Source organism: Petaurus breviceps, unplaced genomic scaffold, assembly GCF_028583685.1.
Source record: "Petaurus breviceps papuanus isolate PSGF00001 unplaced genomic scaffold, PetGlider_PUasm1.0 551, whole genome shotgun sequence".
Taxonomy (NCBI): domain Eukaryota; kingdom Metazoa; phylum Chordata; class Mammalia; order Diprotodontia; family Petauridae; genus Petaurus; species Petaurus breviceps.
The window spans coordinates 11,499,206-11,519,312 of record NW_027186372.1 but is presented as its reverse complement, the minus strand read 5'-3'; positions in this window follow the sequence as shown (position 1 = coordinate 11,519,312).

The window sequence follows — 20,107 nt, the reverse complement described above, 5'->3', positions numbered from 1 at the left end:
ACCAAAGATGATTTTGAGATTTCAAGACTGAATGATTGGGAGGATGTTCAACAAATGTATTCAACGGAGAAAAAAGAATTTGGGAGGCAGAGAAGCTTCAGGGACAAGAGTTAGGACTTTTTTTTAAATTTGAGGCAATCAAAGTATATTTGGGTAACTTTTTTCCAGCAGACACATAGACCCACGGGATTGGAACTTGGGATAAAGTAAAGCTAAAGATGCAGTTTGGGAGGCATCTGTGTAGGGGAGGGATTTGAAGGCATGTGAGCTGATGAGATCACTTTGGCAGAGAATGTAGGTAGAGAAGAGGGTCAAGGACAGTGATGTGAAATACAATCTATACTTGGAGAGTGGGATAATGAGCAGTGAGGGAAACAGAGAAGCCTCCCATGTTTCTCACTCATAAAAAATCATTAATCATGATCTAGGGGCGGCCAGGTAGCACAGCGAGTAAGAGCACCAGCTCCAGTGTTGAGAAGACCTGGAGATCGAATCCCGGGCTCAGACACTTAGCACCCACCCAGAAACACCTGGCCGTGTAACCTTGAGCAAGTTACTTAACCCCATTGCTTAGAGGTGGCTCAGGGAGTAAGAGCACCGGCTCCAGTGTTGGGACGACCTGGAGATCAAATCCCGGGCTTGGACACTCAGCACCACACCCAGAAATAACTGGCCTTGTAACCTTGAGCAAGTTACTTAACCCCGATTGCTTAATAAAAAAAAAAAATCATGATCTAGAGCTTAGTTTGCGTTTTATCATGTTCCATTAATTGATTAATTTGCATTATTAATTACATTTCTATACCACGAGCTCAGTGGGACCAGGGACTGTATTGGAGCTACCGTTTATCTCCCGTCATGAAGCGAAGCGCCGGGCGTGTGGTGCTTGGTTATTCTCCTTTGTTCTCTAAGAGGACCAAAAGGGCATCACTCCACGACAGTCACGTCTCAGTGTGTCCGACTGCGGCTGATCAGACCAATGTGAGCTCTGCCACAGGCTGGGCACAAACAGTCCATGTGACCATCTGGGGGGGGGGGTACTCTGAATCTGCACATCCTACACGTCCTTTGAGCTGTTTCAATTCTGCTCTGCTCCCAGAGCACAGCACCTTCTCTGATGTGGGCTTGCTGTGCTGAGCGGTCCTGTGCCGGTGTCTCCAATGTCACCCAATCAATTCCAAAGTTCTTGAGAGGGTCCTTGTATTGTTTCTTCTGACCACCATGTGAATTCTTGCCCCGTGTAAGTTCTCCATAAAGCAGTCTTTTTGGCAAGCACACAGTTTGCATTCAAACAACGTGGCCAGTCCGTCGGAGTTGTGCTCTCTGAAGCAGAGTTGAATACTTGGCAGTTTTGTTCATGTAAAGACCTCAGTGTCTGACCTTCTCCTACCAGGTGATCTTCAGAATATTCCCAAGACAGATCAAATGGAAGTGATTCAGTTTCCTGGCATGGCGCTGGTAGACTGCCCAGGTTTCACAGGCATACAACAATGAGGTCAGCACAAGGGCTGTGTAGACCTTCAGTTTGGTAGTCAGTCTAATTCTCTTCTCTCCAACACTTTCCATTGGAAGCTCCCAAACACTGAGTTAACTTTGACAATGCATTATCAGCCTCATTATCAATGTGTTCACCCCTGGAAAGTACTCTTGCAAGGTAAGTGAACTTATCCACAGCATCCAAAGCTTCTCCATACATTATTAATTATACTTCTATACTATGTGCTTCATGAGACCAGGGACTGTATTGGAGCTATCTTTGTATTTCCCATCATGAATTACAGTTCAGTGCATGTAGTAGGCACTTAATGAAGGCTTGAATTGAACTGAGTTGAAACTGACTTCCATTCTCTTTCTGAAAGGTGAATGAGCTTGACTTTGATTCCTGAAAAAATTCTAGAAAGGAAATAAGGTTAGTCTGGCATAAGCTGTCATCGACGAAGCCATGCTGCTCATTTCCGATCACTGCTTCTTTTCCTAACAGTTCCTTCAAAAATAGAGTGCTGGACCTGGAGTCAGAAGGACTCATCTTTCTGAATTCAAATCCAGCCTCAGACACTTACTAGCAGTGTGACTCCTGGGCAAGTCACTTAACCCTGTTTGCCTCAGCGTAAAATGAGCTGAAAATTAAATGGCAAAGCACTTCCATATCTTGGCCAAGAAAGCCCGCATATGGGGTCAAGAAGAGTTGGACATGACTGAAATGACTAAAAAACAACAACCTCTAACTCCAAATTCAACTCTTTCAATTATAACATGCTGGTGAGAGGTCTCTAATGAAATGGCCCAGTGATCTATATTGGTCCCATACTATGTATTGTTTTATAGTCAACGACTTGGATAAAAGTTCATCAAATTTTCAGATAACACAAATGAAGAAAGAAGGAAAGAAGGAGGGAAGAAGGGAAAGAAGGAAGGAAGGATGAATGAAAGACAAAGGAAGAAGAAAGCATGGAAATGTTTATTAAGTGCTATGTGCCAGGCACTATGCTAAGCATTTACAATACTTATTTTATTTGATCTTCACAATACTCTGGGAGGTAGGTTATCCTGTTGCTATTATCCTTGTTTTACAGATCAGGAGATTGAGGCAAATAGTAGTTAAGTTACTTGCCCAAGGTCATATAGCTAATAAACACCTGAGGCCAAATTTAATATAGGTTGACCTGATATTCAGGCCCAGAGCTCTATGCATTGCTCTATCTAGGGGACCCTGGGAACTCTCTAGGGATAAAATAGGTAACACTGGAGGAGAGAGCCAAGTTCAACAAAGATCTTGGCCAATTAGAGTATTAGGCTCAATCTGATAATATAAATTAAAGATACAATACAGTGTAATATTCCATAGTCTTGTTTTACCTTGTCTTAATCAGACTACATCTGGAGTACCATGCTTAGTTTTGGGGACTACAATTCACAAAGGATGTTGAAAGGCTGGAGAAAATCCACAGAAGGGGCAGTCAGGGATGGGGAATGGCTTTGAATCCATGTCAGGTGATGATAAATTGAAGGAACTGGGGAGGAGGGTAGAGGGAACAAGCATTCATTATCCCAGGCACTGTGCTAAACATCTTACAAATATTCTTTCCTTTGATCCTCACAACAACCTTGGGAGTGAGTGTTATTATCCTCATTTTATAGATGAAGAAATTGAGGCAGAGGGTGGTAAAGTTACAGGGTACACAGCTAACGAGTGTCTGAAGCCAGCTTGGAACTCAGGCCTTCCTGATCCCAGGTCCAACACTCTATTCACTATGCTGGCTATCTTCCTGAGGATGTTTGGCCTGAGGAAGAGAAGACTCAGGGGAATTTAATAGCTATCTCCAAGTAATTGAAAGAACACCCTCTGAAGAGGGATTAGAATTGTTTTGTTTGGTCCAAAAACAAAGAGCTATGAGGAATGGGTGAATCTATGTTGGAGCCTTGGGACCATTGCTTCCTTTTCTACATGTTTTTCTATCTCTTTAATAGTTCATTCTAGAATCTTGTCAGTAATTAAGGTGAAACTCAGTAGCCTATTATTTACAGATATTGTTTTCTTTGTCTTTTGAAAATTAGAATAATATTTACCTTTCTCCAGTCCTTTTCATTCTCCACATTCTTTTGTGTTTAACTGTGACTTAGCAATCATATCTGCGAGTTCTTTCTGTATTTGAGAATATAGTTAATTTGGGTCATTGAATTCATTAGGGCAGCTAAGTGTTCTCTTATTGTGACCTTCGTTATCTTGGGAATCAACCAGAAGTATCTAAGTATTTAACAACCAGCATCTTTTTGTCCCAATCCTTACCTAGCCCTTCATCACTGAAAGGGCATTGCCTCTGACAAACTGAGGCCTGGGAAAGATCTTAATTTAGAAAGGCCAAGGTCACCCAGTGCATCCTGGGCTATCGTCAGTCATTTGACTTAGTCTTGCCACTGGACGTTGATGATTCTGGAAGAGAGAATGAGGGTAACAAATGTGTGCAACTTTGCCTCACTTCAATCCAATTCACAAGCAAGTCAACATATCATCCTTAGGATGTCCATGGTCCTCTTTGAGAACTTAGGATGAACAACTGTTACAAGTGCTATACACGAGAAAATTGTATGTTCAGCACACGTCAATTTAATCCGTATCATTCACATTTTTTCTATCACTTCCTTAAATGTAGACAATAACCAAATGATCAATCCAACCCTGATTTTGTAACTCTTGTTGATTTCCAAGGTGTACATATTCACATTGAAAATTTAACAATTGACACCCACCCCCAAGAGTTGGTACAAACTGACCCCAGCACAGCCCTGGCATCAGTGCTGACATTTTTCTGTTGTCATTTATAGACCAAAGTTCATTCTTCTTGTATAAAAAAGGAGCAAAATAGAAATTGATCAATTCCATATTCTCTCTGCTGTCAGTTATTATTTGTCTATCTGTTTGATCGGTGGCCCTATCCTTCCTCCTGCTTTTCCCCCAATATAGCTTTAAAAACAACAAATATATAACTCAGTGGGTGAATTCTTTCTGTATCTGAAGATCTGAGTTCAAGTCCTGCCTTAGATATTTACCAACTCTGTGACCCTGGGCAAGTCACTTAACCCCGTTTGCCTCAGTTTCCTCATGTGTAAAAGGAGCTAGAGAAGGAAATGGTAAAGCACTTCAGTATCTTTGCTAAGAAAACCCCAAATGGGGTCATGAAGAGTCAGACATAAATGAAAAAATGATTAAACAACACCAAGATCTCTTCCAACTCTTAGATGTGGTGAGTTCACTGTAAACACCGAGGACATTTGAAGAATCTTTAGTTTCAGTGTGCTGTGACAGAAACTGCTAGTTAGCTACCAGATGGGAGTGAGGGAATCATGGTGGGTGAAGAGCCACAATGGGGGAAGGGGATCAATGGAGGGAGAAATCAAAGTAAATTCATAATGAGGAAATAAAGGGATTTAGGAAACACAATACAAGTCTGGTATGATGGTGTGATAGGGACCTTCGATTAGCCAAAGATTTTTCTGAATTTTCTCTCTCTGTCTCTGTCTCTCTCTCTCCTTTTCCCTCCCTCCTTCATTCCTTCCCATCCTCCTTTCCTCTCTCCTTCCCTGCCTCCCTTCCACCCTGTCTCTCTCTGTCTCTCTATCTCTCACTCTGCCCTTCTGTCTGTTTCTGTCTCTCTGTCTCTCTCTTCCCTTTCTCCCTCTTTTTTTTCTCTCTCTCTCTCTCCCTCCATTCCAGACTCCAGAACCAGTACGCTATCCACTGCATCTCCTAGTCACCCTGGGTAGAGACCTTAGTGATTATTTAATCCAACTCATAGCTAAGTAAGAGTCCCCTCTATAACATCCCTTACATGTAGTAATCCAATCTTTGCTAAAAGACACAGAAAATACACACACTCCTAATGTAGCCTGTTCCGCTTTGGAACAGCTTTAAATATTAGAAATTTTTCCTTACATTAAGCCTAAATCTTCCTTTTTACAACTTCCACCCAATGACCTAATTGTGACATCTGGCGCCAAGCAAAGTAAAGCTAATCCCTCTCACACATGATAGACCTTAAATATTTGAAACTTGTAATTAATTACCCCTCTGCCCACCAAGGCTTCTCTTCTCTAATCAATTAATCAATCAAAAGCATCTTTTGCACCCTTACTATCTGTCGGGCACTGGACTAAGTACTGGGTATAAAGTGACACAGACCTTCCCTTCAAGGAATTTACATTCTAACAAGGGAGACCATGTGTATGTATATACAGGCATAAACAAAGCACATGTAATGGCTTGTGATATAGTTATCCACATTGTAGTTCCTTGAACCCACACAGGGTGGGTGTGTCGACATATCCCAGTCTCTGAGACATTTTGTTCACTTCAACCTACTCTCACACTGGCAGGTCTAGGTTCCATTACATGTTCTCCTGGGGTTCCCTATTTTGGGAAATATCCTCTCTCTACTCACCACTCTAGACCCCACTGATGTGTTTGCATTTGCAGAAACTGCTCACTCACAATGACATTTTTAGATCTCAAATCTAACCATTTACTTACTTATGCTAATGAAATAATAAGATCATGTCTCTGTTGTTCAGTCATCTCAGGTGTGTCTGACTCTTATTTACCCATTTGGGGTTTTCTTGGCATAGAGTGGAATGGTTTTGCCTTTTCCTTCTCCAGCTCATTTTACAGGTGAAGAAACTGAGGCAAACATGATTAAATGATTTTCCCATGGTCACATAGCTGGTAAGTGTCTTAGACCAGATTTAAACTCAAGTTTTCCTGATTCCAGATCCAGCACTATATCCACTGTGCTAACTGCCCAATAACACCACAAATACTCACATACTGAAGAAGATACAGAAATAGGAAATATATCACAAGCTATACATAAATGAAGATAACACCCTTCCACTAATACACTTAGTATCTATGGGGAAGAATGGGCATACACAGAAACCTTCCAAGTTGGTGCATGAATAAGGAAAACCCATGTCTTGGGGGTAACTCACAACTCTGGAACTGTAAAGTTCAATGTCCTCTTTAAATCTCAGTAAATGTCCATAAAAATCTCTTGACGAATGTGGCTTTTGCGTCAAGCAGATGCTTCCACTTTTTAGTTGAGTTTATACACACTGTTTGACTAACACTCACTGGACATATCATGTCAATCAAACTAGACTGTCTGCTGGGTTACTTCCCTGATTCTTTGCTTTCTAGAGTTCCTCTGATCCACTGGGATTACACCTTAATAGCAAATTTAGTATCCACCTCTTCCAACTTCAACCTTTCCGATGCAATTCTAAAACCTTTTTTTTTACCTCTCCTTTCCCTTGTATTTCTAGTTCAGAATCTGGATCGTCTCTGGGAATCACCCCACTTTAGGGTTTATAGTTAATTCCTACCTTGTGAGTGTGGGGGGTGTTCAGGAAGAACTAGCACCACCAGGGTGGGGGCTTGCTGAGTCCTTTGCAGGGCTACTCATCCATACCTTTGGTGTCTGTCTTCACCCAAATCTCACCTGTGGCTCTAAGAAACTATGGCAAGTAACCATCTTAGCATATGGGTTAAATAAGGTGGAGAGTAACTGATGTCTACTCCAAGGATGTGAAGACTTTCCCTGGCAGAATGGGTGGATGAGAATAGCTTGTTCCAATGGACATGAAGGCAGTGGAATCAGGCACTGTGGAGCTCCTAGAGTTTGGTCAGACTTTAAAGATAGTCCACTGAAGGTCATCCACTGAATCCTGGGCCATTGCTAGTTGTCTTGACTTTTATCTTGCCAGGGATTTCAGTGACTCTGGAAGAGAGAGTGTAACTATGCCTCACTTAAATCCTATTCACATGCAAGTTAAGACATTACTCTGTTTTTTTGTTTCATCTGCATATTTGATAAGCTTGCCTTTTATGCTTTCATATAATTATTGATAAGCATATTGAATAGTACATAGGTAGCTAGCTAACTAGCTAGATATGTAGATAGAGCACTGGGCTTGGACTGAAGAAAACCCAATTTCAAAATCTCTAGTTCAGTCCCCATATTTTACAGATGAGGAAACTGAAGCCCAGAGAGGTTAAGTGGCTTGTCCAAAGTCACAGAGAGGGCATGTCGGAGGTTGAATTTGAACTCATGTTCTCTGACTCCAGAGCCAGTGTTGTTTCCATGCTATCATATTGCCTCATTGAAAACAACTGGATGTGGCCCTATTGTCTCTCCACTTACCCAGGGCTTTTATTTCTGCTGACAGTTTTTATTCTATATCTCTCAAAGATCATTCTCCCTTGCTTGTACCTTCTGAGTTGTCTCCTCTCACACTATCTACTACCAAAGAGCAGCTTTACTTAACGCAGCCTGAGAGTGACATCCAGTGGTTCATTATTTAATCACTGACATCAGTTCGAAAACGATCAGCTTTCAATGATCTGGACTCCTTAAGGGAAACAGAAAATTCCACACTGCGGATAATCTCCAAATTATTTTATGTGGCATAGGAATGCATTATATATTTTAGAAGGAGATTTGCCTTTCCAAACATATTTTCTCAAGTTAATATTAAAATTAAGGTTGACTTCAAGATGATGAACTTTTCAGTCACAGCAACTTTTAAAAACCATCTGAGAACTCTCAGAAAGTTTGCAGTCAGTGTACTGACACTGACAAAGACCACAGAGCCTTAAGTGTAGCCACATTTCAATTACTTTGCTGTTCTTTAGTGTTCTTTGGTTGTTGAAATACAAACTGCTTTGAGCGTTCTCATATTAACACATTGATCAGCAAGGTAATTAAATATACAAAGATCCTGTGATTTCGATAGCATAGGGAACTCTCAGTGTATGAATTCCCTGAGGGAGTTCTTGGAGACTTGTCTATGAGAGAATAGTTAAATCTTGGGGAGGGAGTTGTCAGACGCACAAAATCATTTGTCCTCAATCACATAGTAAGTAACATAGTTCTTCTCAATAAAGGATAACTAATACTAGTATATTAAATAAAATAAATAAAATTAAATAAATATATATATAATTACATTTATAATTATATAATAATTAAAAATAATAAAATTAAATTAAATAAAAGAAGCTATATTATAGTTCCAAATTCACCATAGATAGGCTTCAAAGTGCATAATCTAAGTCCAGAACACTAAGGATCAAACTAAAGCAGAGAATAGTAAAATGCTTCACCGAAAATCACATGCTGAATTAATGACAGAAACTGTATTATGACTTGGGTCTCTTGATCCATTTGTTTCTCATGAAAACAGAGTGCATAACAGTCTTTCCCTGCCTCACCCCCATTCCAATTATTTGAACTTTTCATTTGTTTAGATTCTGGATAAATGAAGTTTGCTATGTCTATAAGGATGTTTTTTTTTAATGAAACTGGTAGAATTCATCTTATTTTTTTATACCTTGTATACTTTTTGTTTCAGTTTATAGCTTTTCTGCCTAGCTCAATGTTGTAATTAGGAATATCAGTCTTATCTGTGCTGATGTGTATGTATGTATACATACAAATATATGTATGCATATACATATGTCTATATAGATATGTGTGTATATACATGTATATATGTTTATAAATATACACATACATTTAAACTTACCTTTGATAGTTTGCTATTGTTTTCATCCTCTATTTCTGTGTGTTTTTCTACAAGGTCATGTTGAATACCTGCTACATGCCAGGTCTTGTGCTAGCTGCTTTAAGAGGTGTGGTGTGTGTGTGTACGCACACACACACACGCGCACACACACACACACTTATATATGAATGCAATCACATATGTATCAGTGTACTAGTTGGTATACTATGTGTGTATATAATATCGATGTTTTATATTTATCTATGCTACTTACATTTATATATGCCGCTTAAAGCAATTATCAAAGAACTTTGCATATAGCAGATACTCAATGTGACCATGTAGAAAATCATACAGAGATGGAGAGAATGCAAATAAATAATCAGCTATCTAAAGATGTCTAAATGGACTATGCAAATTTCTCATCCCCCCCCCTTTTTTTTTGACTCCTGGGGCTAAATAATGAGATGCTTCTTTCTTGGATGTTGATTGCCTAGTATAGGAGTCCAGGAAAGGAAATGACCTAGACTTTAGATTCAAGAAAATCTTCCATGAATGAATTTTACATGATATTTTACAAAATCACCTTTGCCATGTCAGGTTTTCAAATAGGAAGCAGATTCTGTGGGCTCTCCCTCATTCTGTCTGGTTAATTGTCACATGGCAAGCCTAGCACTCTATTTGTTTGGTTAACCTTGGGCACACTCCTAAGAAAAAGGGGCCACAAAAAAGGAGTGAATCTGGGAAAGGCTCCAAAAGTCAAAGTTCATTTCTGGCCATCCAGAACGAGGGTGGAGTTGATGACAGTCAAAGATACTATTTTTCAGGGGCACTATCTAACCCATTAACTCTATTCTCACTGATTGATCCCATTTGGCTTAGCTCTATTTTACTGCAAAGTTTGCCCATGAACCCCATCTTTGGAAAGGAAGAGAGGCAGTGCAATTATCCCTGGTCTGTCCCAGTGACCTCCCTCCCTCACTCCCCTCCTTTCAGTCTGATGGAGAGAAAGAGCCTCTAAGAAAAGGCTGATAAGAATCTGTGGGCAGGTCAAAGTCATCTTTCAGGAATTGACTTTTACACAGTTTTGCATTAATTGCTGTCTTTGTACAGGCTGTGGAAGGTCATTACTGACTCAGACAAAAGGGGAGCTAAGATGGAAGAAAAAAAATATTTTGTGAAAGAGTTGTGATAGGGGAGGACTAGAACCATGCTTTTAAACACCTGTTTCAAATTGTTCCAACCAATTTACCGAAGGAGGAAAGAACAAAGTGAATTTGTCATTAAATATTTATTGGATTCTCTCTGGGAGCCTGGACCTCTGCTAAGGCATAACAGAAAGAATATCTCCGGGGTAAAGGGAACCAATCAGAATGATCCTCAAATCCAACTCTAACATTTATGAAAAGATTGTAGAGTTGGAGCTGGTCTTGGTCAGAAAACTCCCTTCTTACTTCAATGGAAGCTCCTCAAGTTGTTCCCACAAGGGTAGAGACACAGGAGTAACAGCTACGGTACTATGGGCTAGGGATTTGCAGTTTTAATGCTGATTCAAGTTGCCTTATGCAAATTGCCTAATTTCTCTGGTTCTCAATTTTCTCATCTGTAAAATGGAGTTCAATTAGATGATCTCTAATTTTACCTTCAGATCCAAATTCATGATCTCATGTAAAACTTCCCATGTGCAATGTGGGGAGGTAAAGGGTCTAAACTCAAGTTTGTATTTCATAGTTTCACTAAGAGCAGGGCCTAAGGTTCAGTCAGTCAACCACATCATTCTTCAAATATGGTTCCAGAATGGAGCCTTCGAATATAGTGGTGTCAGCAGTTCAAGGTGAAAGCAAAAGAGTATAGGTCATACCCTGACCTCGATTAGATGGTTCTGACCAGTCTGCCTCATCCAAGGCTAATAGAACTTAAGTTGGGCCATTGGGAGCCAGCAGGAAGTGAGAGGAAGAAGAAATCGAGGGAGAGAGAGAGAGAGAGAGAGAGAGAGAGAGAGAGACCTAGAAAACTATTAGTTGACCAGATCCCAAGTGGCTACCTTTCTGACTACCACATACCAGGAACTTGAATTCTGTCTAGAAAAGAATGGGATGGTGTGTGGGAATGGGAATTATTGCCTTTGCCTTCTGAAGAAGCCAGCTCAAAGTAAATGAGAAATATATCCTATGAGTCTGCCGTGTTTTCACATTCTAATTTCCCATAGAGGCGTTAAATAAGAGACTTCAGGCCATCATGAGGGGTTTAACATTACATTGAAAACATCCCCAAGGTCACTGTGGCTGCTTCTCAGCAGCTGAAATTGCTACTTGGAAGCAGGTGTCTTATATTCTATAGTGCTAATCTCCAACCTCACCCCTCAAGGGGAAAAAAAAGATACTCATTAGCTTTGAAATCACCTATTTGCTAGCAGCTGGAGTTCGGGGCCCCAGGTGATGTAGGATGTTTCCTGATGGACCAGTTAACCCAAATGGCCCACCCACTTCTAGACTAAGTCCCCGGAGTAGAGGGGAGGAGGGAGAAAAGGAGATGAGCCCAGGTGTTAACCTGAGGCAATTTCTTTTCTGGCAAAGGGAAATGGGTCATTTGCAAAACCTGCAGAGAAAGTGCTGGCTTTCTCACCGTCAATCCCTCAGGCTCACATAGGCAGCTTAAGAATTTCCAGAGGTTTGGCAAATTATCCATTTCATTTGGTCTCTGTAGTAACAGCTATTAGCTTTATTTCATTCCGTTCAAACCTTTTATGCAAGGTACCATGCTAAGTGCAAGGGAAAATGCAAACTCTAGAGATGAGCTCCCCTGCCCTTGGAGTCTGGCAGAAGGTATGTAGCAGGGGTGCTTAATTCATCAATTCTTCAATAGATCTGTGATCTATATTAAAGGGAGGTGGCACAGTGGGTAATGCTCTGGATTCTTAGTCAGGAAGACCCAAGCTCAAATTCATCCTGAAACACTTAGTATGGGAACCTGGGCAAAGTTCACTATCCCCTTAATGTTCCTGTCTCAGTTTCCTCATCTGTATAATAGAATGTTAATAACGCCCACCTCCCAGGCTTGTTGTGTGTATAAGATGAGATAATGTTTGTAAAGGGCCTCGTAAACCTCCAAACACCATGTAAATGCTAACTATTGTCGTTGTTGATGAAACCTTCTATGTGTTCTTTGGGCAAATGGCAACTCATCCGGCATTTACCACTCAGATTGCATTCAGGCTGTCCATCTATTATCCCTTCCTATCACTACATGACTGCCCTCACTACATTTCCAATCAGCCAGGATGTTGATGATAGCCCTCACACTAGTTATTGAACATCATTTTTCATTAGAAATGCAAGGATGACTGTTTTTACCTCTCGTGAATCACTCTGTTGCCTCTTGGACTACCTGACACTTCAGGCCCTTGGATATTGTATTGTTCCAATATTCAGGCCACCGTGGGAAAGACATCAATGTGAAAAAGATGGGGCGTCTTATTGGAGAGCAACTTATAATTGGTAAAAGTACTATGCAATCTCCCAAATGTGACCCAGCCCTCTTTCCTTCTAATTAGCCTTGCTTGTTGTCCATCTGCAGTCTGTCTTTGATGTATATTTTAACGTATTAAGCCATTTCACTGCATGCCATAGTCTGGACAATAGGCTTCTTGGTTCTTCCTGTACGGATTGTTAGGCAGAGTTCTTTTGAGTCATCCTGGATCTCATTGAAGAGGTCCTGACATTTTCTGAAGCCTGACAACATTCACAATAATATCCTCAGCAAACAAGAACTTGTGGGGAATGTAGTCATCTACACTCCTCTTGAATTTGGATTACATGTAAGAGGGAAGGCACTAGAATTAAGAGGGGCTGAGAAAGGCTCCCTGCATCAAGCTCTGCCTGCTAAGTGAAACTTTGCTTGATCTCCACCTTGCCCCAACCAAACAAATGCAAGTGCTCTCCTTCTGAGACTACCTTAAATTTTAGTCACTCGGTAGTTAGATTTAATGTCTTAAGATTTATTATGAATATATTCATATATGTACCCGACTCCTCTCTTAGAATGTGAGTAGGTATTGTTTCTTTTTTTTTTGTATTTTTATTCCCGACACCTAGCATAGTGCGTGGTATATAGTAGGTGCTTAATAAATCTTTGCTGATTAATTGAACTTTAATGGATAGGTAGGAATTTGCCAGGTGAAGAGAAGGCATAGCATAGTATGGTAGAAAGACTGTGAATGCAGGCTTTCTGGCTTAGCAGATGGTGACCTTGGGCAAGTTGCTTTGCCTCACTAGGTCTGTTTCCTCATCTCTAAAATGAGGGGGTTGGACTAGATGCCATTTAAAATGCTTTCCTATTTTCAATCTTATGATCCTACAATCTTCCAGGCTTAAGGAACAGCTAAAGCAGAACCACAGACTTTAAGATTTGGAAAGGATCTCAAAGGACATATATATAGTCCGTACTGGAACAAATACTTACTCTACAACTCTGTAGCAGGTGATTATCTAATCTTTGCCTGAAGACCTCAAATGGAGGGGGTTAGGGGGCTCGCTCGTTACCTACTCAGGGAACCCATTCCACTTGAAATTCCGCTTGTGGAAAACTTCTTGTTCTTAGGAAATTTTCCCATATATCAAAGCTAAATCTATTTCTTTTAGACTTCTGCCCATTGTTCTTAGTTACCTTCTGGCACTAAAGACAACAAATCTGAGACTTCTTCTACATGACTGCCCTTCAAATTCTTAAAGACAGAGCAATGTCCTTTGTAAACCTTCTTTTCTCCAGGTTCACCAGGCCCATTCCTTCACCTGGTCATATGGCATAATCTTGAATTCTTTTGTCTTCCTGGTCAACTACCTTTGGATGCTTCCCAATTTCTCAGTAGTCTTTTGAAAATGTGGTGGCCCAGACTGAAAACAACATTCCCAATTGACTGGAATAGAGGGTGGTGGATACTGAGCTCCCTAGTTCTTGAACATTATTCTTCTTTTAGTGTGACCTAAGATGATATCAACTTTTTAGCCAGACAGGTATATCTTGCCAATTCTATCAGTGTAAATAACCATTCTGGGTCCTGAAGGGAATCTGGCTAGATTTAGGTAAGCAATCTGTGACTGCAGTACATGGTGAAGCAAGGTTATTTTCCCAGGATTAGAGTATAGCAGATACACTTGAAATCAATGGGCTAACTGTAGACTTCTCAAGATGCGGTCTACTCATCCCTAACCCTTCACAGTTATTATGTTGCAGTTATTAAATGTAACCACTGGGTGGCACCATAGAGATTAACATCTCTGTATGGATCCTGGTTAAAGAGTTTAACATAGCCAAATTCAACAGTCATATCAAATGCTTGCCAGGTATCAGGTACCGTGCTGGATTTTGGAGATACAAAGACAAAAATAAAACAGTGCCTTCATTCATAGAGCTTACATCTTACTGGGAAAAAACAACATAAGTACATAGAAAATATATACAAAATAATTGAAAAGTAATGGGGGGGATTGATAATTAAGGAAATTAGGAAAGTTAACTTGTAGGAGACTAGAGTAGAAACTTGAAGGGAAATAAGGATTCTAAAATGTGGAGATGAAAGGAGAGAAAATTCCATTAACGTCTTTACGAAACCTAGTGGATAGAATGTTGGACTTGGAGTCAGGAAGACATGAGTTTGAATCTTGTTTCAGAAACCTATTAGCTATGTGTCCTTGGGTAAGTCACTTACCCTTTCTCAGCCTTAATTCCCTCAACTGTAAAAAAGGCAAATAATAATAGCAGTTCAAAAGTCTCATACTGGGAAGAAATTAGGTCTGAAAATAGACACATTATTAAATCTTTCAATTGTGGTCCAGTCATGGACCATTTGATGCCTTACTGCTGCTAGTCATGGAAGGATGCCTAAAAGCATTTAAGACTTAATCATCAAATATAGTCTTAATAATGTGAGAAGTGAATTAGATGATCTCTAAGGTCACTTTAAGCTCCAACAATCTATAAGTCTGTCATGATTGAAAATCTACAAACAAGGGAAACTGAGGCAAAGAGCACTGAGCACAACTGATTTCTTAGCAGTGCAAGCAATTGCCAATAAAAGGTGTTTAAAACTCTTCAGTGGCCAGGGACCTTGAACTGAATTTACAGAGCATTATTATTATAGCCAAATGAGGAGCATCAGAATGGGGAACAGAAGCAATAAACGAGGAACTTTAGAGGGCATCTAAATCAACATCTTATTTTCACATGAAGAAATGAGGTTAGTGATTTATTCAAGGTCTCCTAGTTAACTAATCCACTTATCTACCTTTCTGAATTTCTAGGGAACAGCTTGAATACTGAAGAGAGTAATCATAACTAACTTAATATAAGACATTAAGGTTTATAAAGTACTGTGTTCAACAACCACATGAGAGAATTAGGTAAATGTTATCATCCCTATTTTACTAATAAGCAGACATAGAGATAGACATAAAGGGATCTGTCCATGGTCACACTCAGCTAGTGAATTCCAGAGGCAAGGCACAAATCCAGGTTATCTGACACTGCATCCACTGCCCTTATCATTGTCCCACCCTACCTCTTAGCATCTTGATAAAGCCTAGTAAATCGTTGTTTATTAGACTTACTTTTTTAAATTAAATTTTATGTTATTTTCAAAGAGCAGCTTCCTTTTTCCTTCCTCTCCCTGCCTCTAATTGAGAAAGCAGGAAAAACAAAACCCCTGTTATAAACATGTATAGTCAAGCCATTGGCCATGTCTAAAAAATATGTCTCCATCTTCACTGAGTCCATCACCTCTCAGTCAAAAGTAGAGCAACATTTTTCATCCTGAGTTTTTAGGGATTGTGTTTAGTTATTATGTTGGTCAGAGTTCCAAATGTTCTTTTTTTAAAATTTTGTTTTAATCAACCAAGATTCACCTTCTCACTAGTCCCTAAAATCTCTCCCCCCACAATAAGAAAACAAGAAAAACAAAATCTATTACAAATTATTGTCAGTCAAAACAAATTTCCACAATATTCATGTCCAAAAAAATTATTTGCCATATTCTGCATTCTGAATCCTTCAGCTTTCTGTCAGGAGGTAAGTGTCAGTTTCATCATTGGCCCCTGGGATCCTAGTTGGTCATTATACTGACTAAGAGTTTGGTATTTTATCACATTTAAATACCACAACTTGTTTATTCTTTTCCCAATTTATGGATACATTTCAGATTCTCATTCTTTGTGACCTCAGAAAGAACTATACTGTAAATATCACTGTTACATTCTTAGAATTTGTTTTGCTTAGGACTAATCCATCCTTTAATCTACTCTCCCTCTAATTTCCTCTACCCCCTATTCCCCTTTCCTTTCTATTTCCCTGTTCAGTGAAATATATTTCTGTAGCCATCTCTCTCTGTGTGTATGTATGAGTATATTCTTTCTTTTGACTAGCTCAGATGAAAGTGAGATTCAAGTGTCAACCATTCCCACAGCCTATCCTGTCCCATTTGTATAGATATCTACTTATGTACCTTGATTATGTGAGATAATTTTTCCTATGCTTCCTTTCCCTCCTTCCTCTGCTATATTCCTTTTCTCTGATCTTTCCATTCCTTTTTTAGGATCAAGATATAACAGGACTACTCCCAGTTCTTGTCTAACTGGATTCACTCTATGAACAACCCTGGTGATGACAGAGATCAAGGAGGTACACTCATATCATTTCTCCTTATGTAAATGCCAGCAATTTATTCCTATTTAGTTCTTTATCATTGTTCATTCATTTTGACCTTTTTATATTTTTCTTTATTCCTATGTTTAAATTTCAAAATTTCTCTGCACCTCTGCTGTTTTAATTGGGAATGCTTGGAACTCCTTTATTTCATTAAAATTCCATTTTTCCCTTATAGAATTATGTTTAGATTTTTTTTTTTTATCTTTTTGGAGGAGGGGAGACAGGGCAATTGGAGTTAAGTGACTTGCCGAAGGTCACACGGCTAGTACGTGTTAAGTGTCTGAGGTCGGATTTGAATTCAGGTCCTCCTGACTCCAGGGCCAGTGCTCTATTCACTGTGCCACCTTGCTGCCCTTATCTTTAGATTAAAAAAATATTTAAAGTTTTCAGTTCCAAATTCTTTCATTTTTTTCTTTCATTCAAGTCTTCTTGTACAAAATGAATAATACGCATGTGCAATTACATAAAGCATTTCTGTATTAGCCACGCTCTCTATATCTTCTTTAGTCCTAAATTCTTCCCTTATCCATAAATCTGACAGATAAATTATTCCATGCTCTCTCAATTTACTTATGGTATCACCCTTTATGTGTAAATCATGTACCCATTTTGACTTTATCTTGGTATGCAGTGTGAGATGTTGGTCTGTCCCTCATTTCTGCCATATAGTTTTCTAGTTTTCCCAGCAGTTTTTTCAAATAATGAGTTTTTGTTTCAAAAGCTTGGATCTTTGGGTTTATCATATACTAGATTACTACAGTGATTTACTGTAATGTAATTTGTACCTAATCTATCCCACTGATCCACCACTGTTTCTACCAGATTGTTTTGATAACTACTACTTTATAATATAGTTTGAAATCTCATATGGCTAGACCTTGTTTTGCATTTTTTTCATTGATTCCTTTGAAATCCTTGAGCTTTTGTTCTTCCAGATGAATTTTATTATTTTTTCTAGCTCTATACAATAACTTTTTGATAAGCATTAAGCTTAGTTTTACTGGGCAAGTTATTCTTGGCATTAAGCCCATATCATTTGCCTTCTGGAATACCATGTTTCAAGTTTGCTTTATAATGGTAGCTACTAAATTATGTGTGATTCTGTCTGTGGCTCCTTGTAGTATTTTTTTTCTTTTACCTAGAAGCTCTGGATTTTGGCTACAATATTCCTGGGAGTTTTCATCTTGGACTTTCTTTCAGGAGGTGCTTGGTAGATTCTTTCTGTTTCTATCCCCCCCCCCCAGTTCTAAGAGATCTGGGCAGTTTTCTATTGAGATTCATTGAAATATGATGTCTAGGCTCTTTTTTTTTGGTCATGGCATTCAGATAGTCCAATAATTTTTAAATTTTTCCTTAATTTGTTTTCCAGGTTAGGGTTTTTTGTTTTTGTTTTGCCTTAATTTTTCTTCTATTTTTTTCCAGCCTTTTTACTTTGTTTTAATATATCTTGTTGCCTCCAGGAGTCATTGACTTCTATTTAGTTCATTCTAATTTTGAGGAAGTTTGTTGTTTGGGCAAGGTTTTATACCTCTTCTGCCAAGCTATTAATTCCCTTTCCAATTCTTTCTTTCATAGCTCTCATTTCTTTCCCAAATTTTTCCTTAAGCACTCTCCTTCCATTTATAAAAAAAAACACTTTAAACTCTTATTTTAGACTCTTGCTTAATCTCTTCCAAGAATTCTAGTTGAGTTTGTGCCCAAGCTATGTTTTTCTCTGAGGCATTGCTTGTAGATGTTTTGGAGTCATTCTTTCCTTCTGTGTTGGTGTCTTGAGTGTCCCTGCTACCATAATAGCTCATTATGATAGGGTTCTTTTTTGTTTGTTTGCTCTTTTTCTACTCGACTTCTTGACATCAGCTTTACTGTTAGGAGATGGGAAGGTCTAAGGCTTTTCCTATTACTATTTTCTCAGAATATTGAGTGTTTTGTTATTCCAGGATCTTGGAGATGGGCTGGGAACCTGTAAGGTTTCAGTGTTCCTAATGTGGTCTGATCCAAGGTTAAGTTTGATTGCTTGCCCCTGTTTAAAGCTTTGCAAGTTCCTGCCCTGGGTCTGGATCTGAACAAGGATAGGCTACTGCTCTACTCGGCCGTAATCATTCATTTGGAAAGCTCTTTTGGCTCAGATTGGCAGAAATGTAGTCTCCCCTTTGGTCTGGGATCTTATTCTGGTTATTTCTCTGAAGGCTGGGCTAAATGCTGGAAGTGAAACACTGCTCTGAGCTTGGGATCTGAGTCACACCACTGCTTCTGCTGGCTTCTGAACTTCCTCCTTTCTTGGTACACCTCCCAGGGCCTTCCTACCACCTCACACAGGTCCTCATCTCACTCTACCCTGGATCTGTAACCCAGAACTGGGCAGAGGGCTACACAGATGCCAGTTCAGGCCTATCCCTGTTGTAGTGATCCAGGACAGACTTGGTGGGCATCCTGGTTTGGATCAGGTGGGCTTTCCTGGAAGTTGGTGTACTCTGCCCACTGCGTGCTCTTAGACTGAGGCATCCCCAGCATCTATAGACCTATCTGTCTGCCTCCCTAGGCTGAACTGGACTAGAGAAATAACTCATTGTGATTCGTTCCTGAATTTCCCCATCAGGATTTTGGTGTGGTGCATTCTCTAGATCTGTTTAGAGGACATTGTGGAGTAGAGATCAGTATTCAGCTTCTCAGCACTCAGACATCTTGGTTCCATCTTCCAGTCTCATTTTCCTTTGACTTAGAAGAATGAATGAATGAATCAACAAAGACATTATTTAAGACACTGTTTTCAAAGGAGTGCTCAGAGAAGGGCAACCAGGATGGCAAAGGGTTTTGAGGCCATGGCCTGTGAAGTTCAGCTGAAGGAACTAGGGATGGTGAACTTGGAGAGAAGGTTTATAAAAGGCATGATAGCTGTCTTGAAGTATGTCAGCAGCTGTAGTACTGCAAAGAGATTAGAATTGTTCTGTTTGGCCCCAGGAACAGCAGGTAGAAGTTGCGAAGAGGCCTAGTTAGTACTGATATTGGAAAAACTTCAAATCTGAACTGTCCAAGAATAGGTGGTGAGTTCCCCTTCCTTCGAGGTCTGTACACAGAGCCTAGATGACCACTTGTCAGATTGTTATTGTGGGGATGCCTTTGGTGTCTCAATCCAAATCTCAAATTCTATGATTCTATGATCTGTGATCTGGGCTTTGAAGGAAAAGCAAGAGGCAAATGCAACTTCCAACCATATATGGAAAAGATCTGATTCAACATTTAACACTTTTGTATTGGAGAATTTGCCTAACTTATGCTCCTTAATTATTTTTCAGACAGGCAGGCCAACCTAGATAAATCAGGAAGAACATCCTGTGGGAGAGACAGGAAGCAG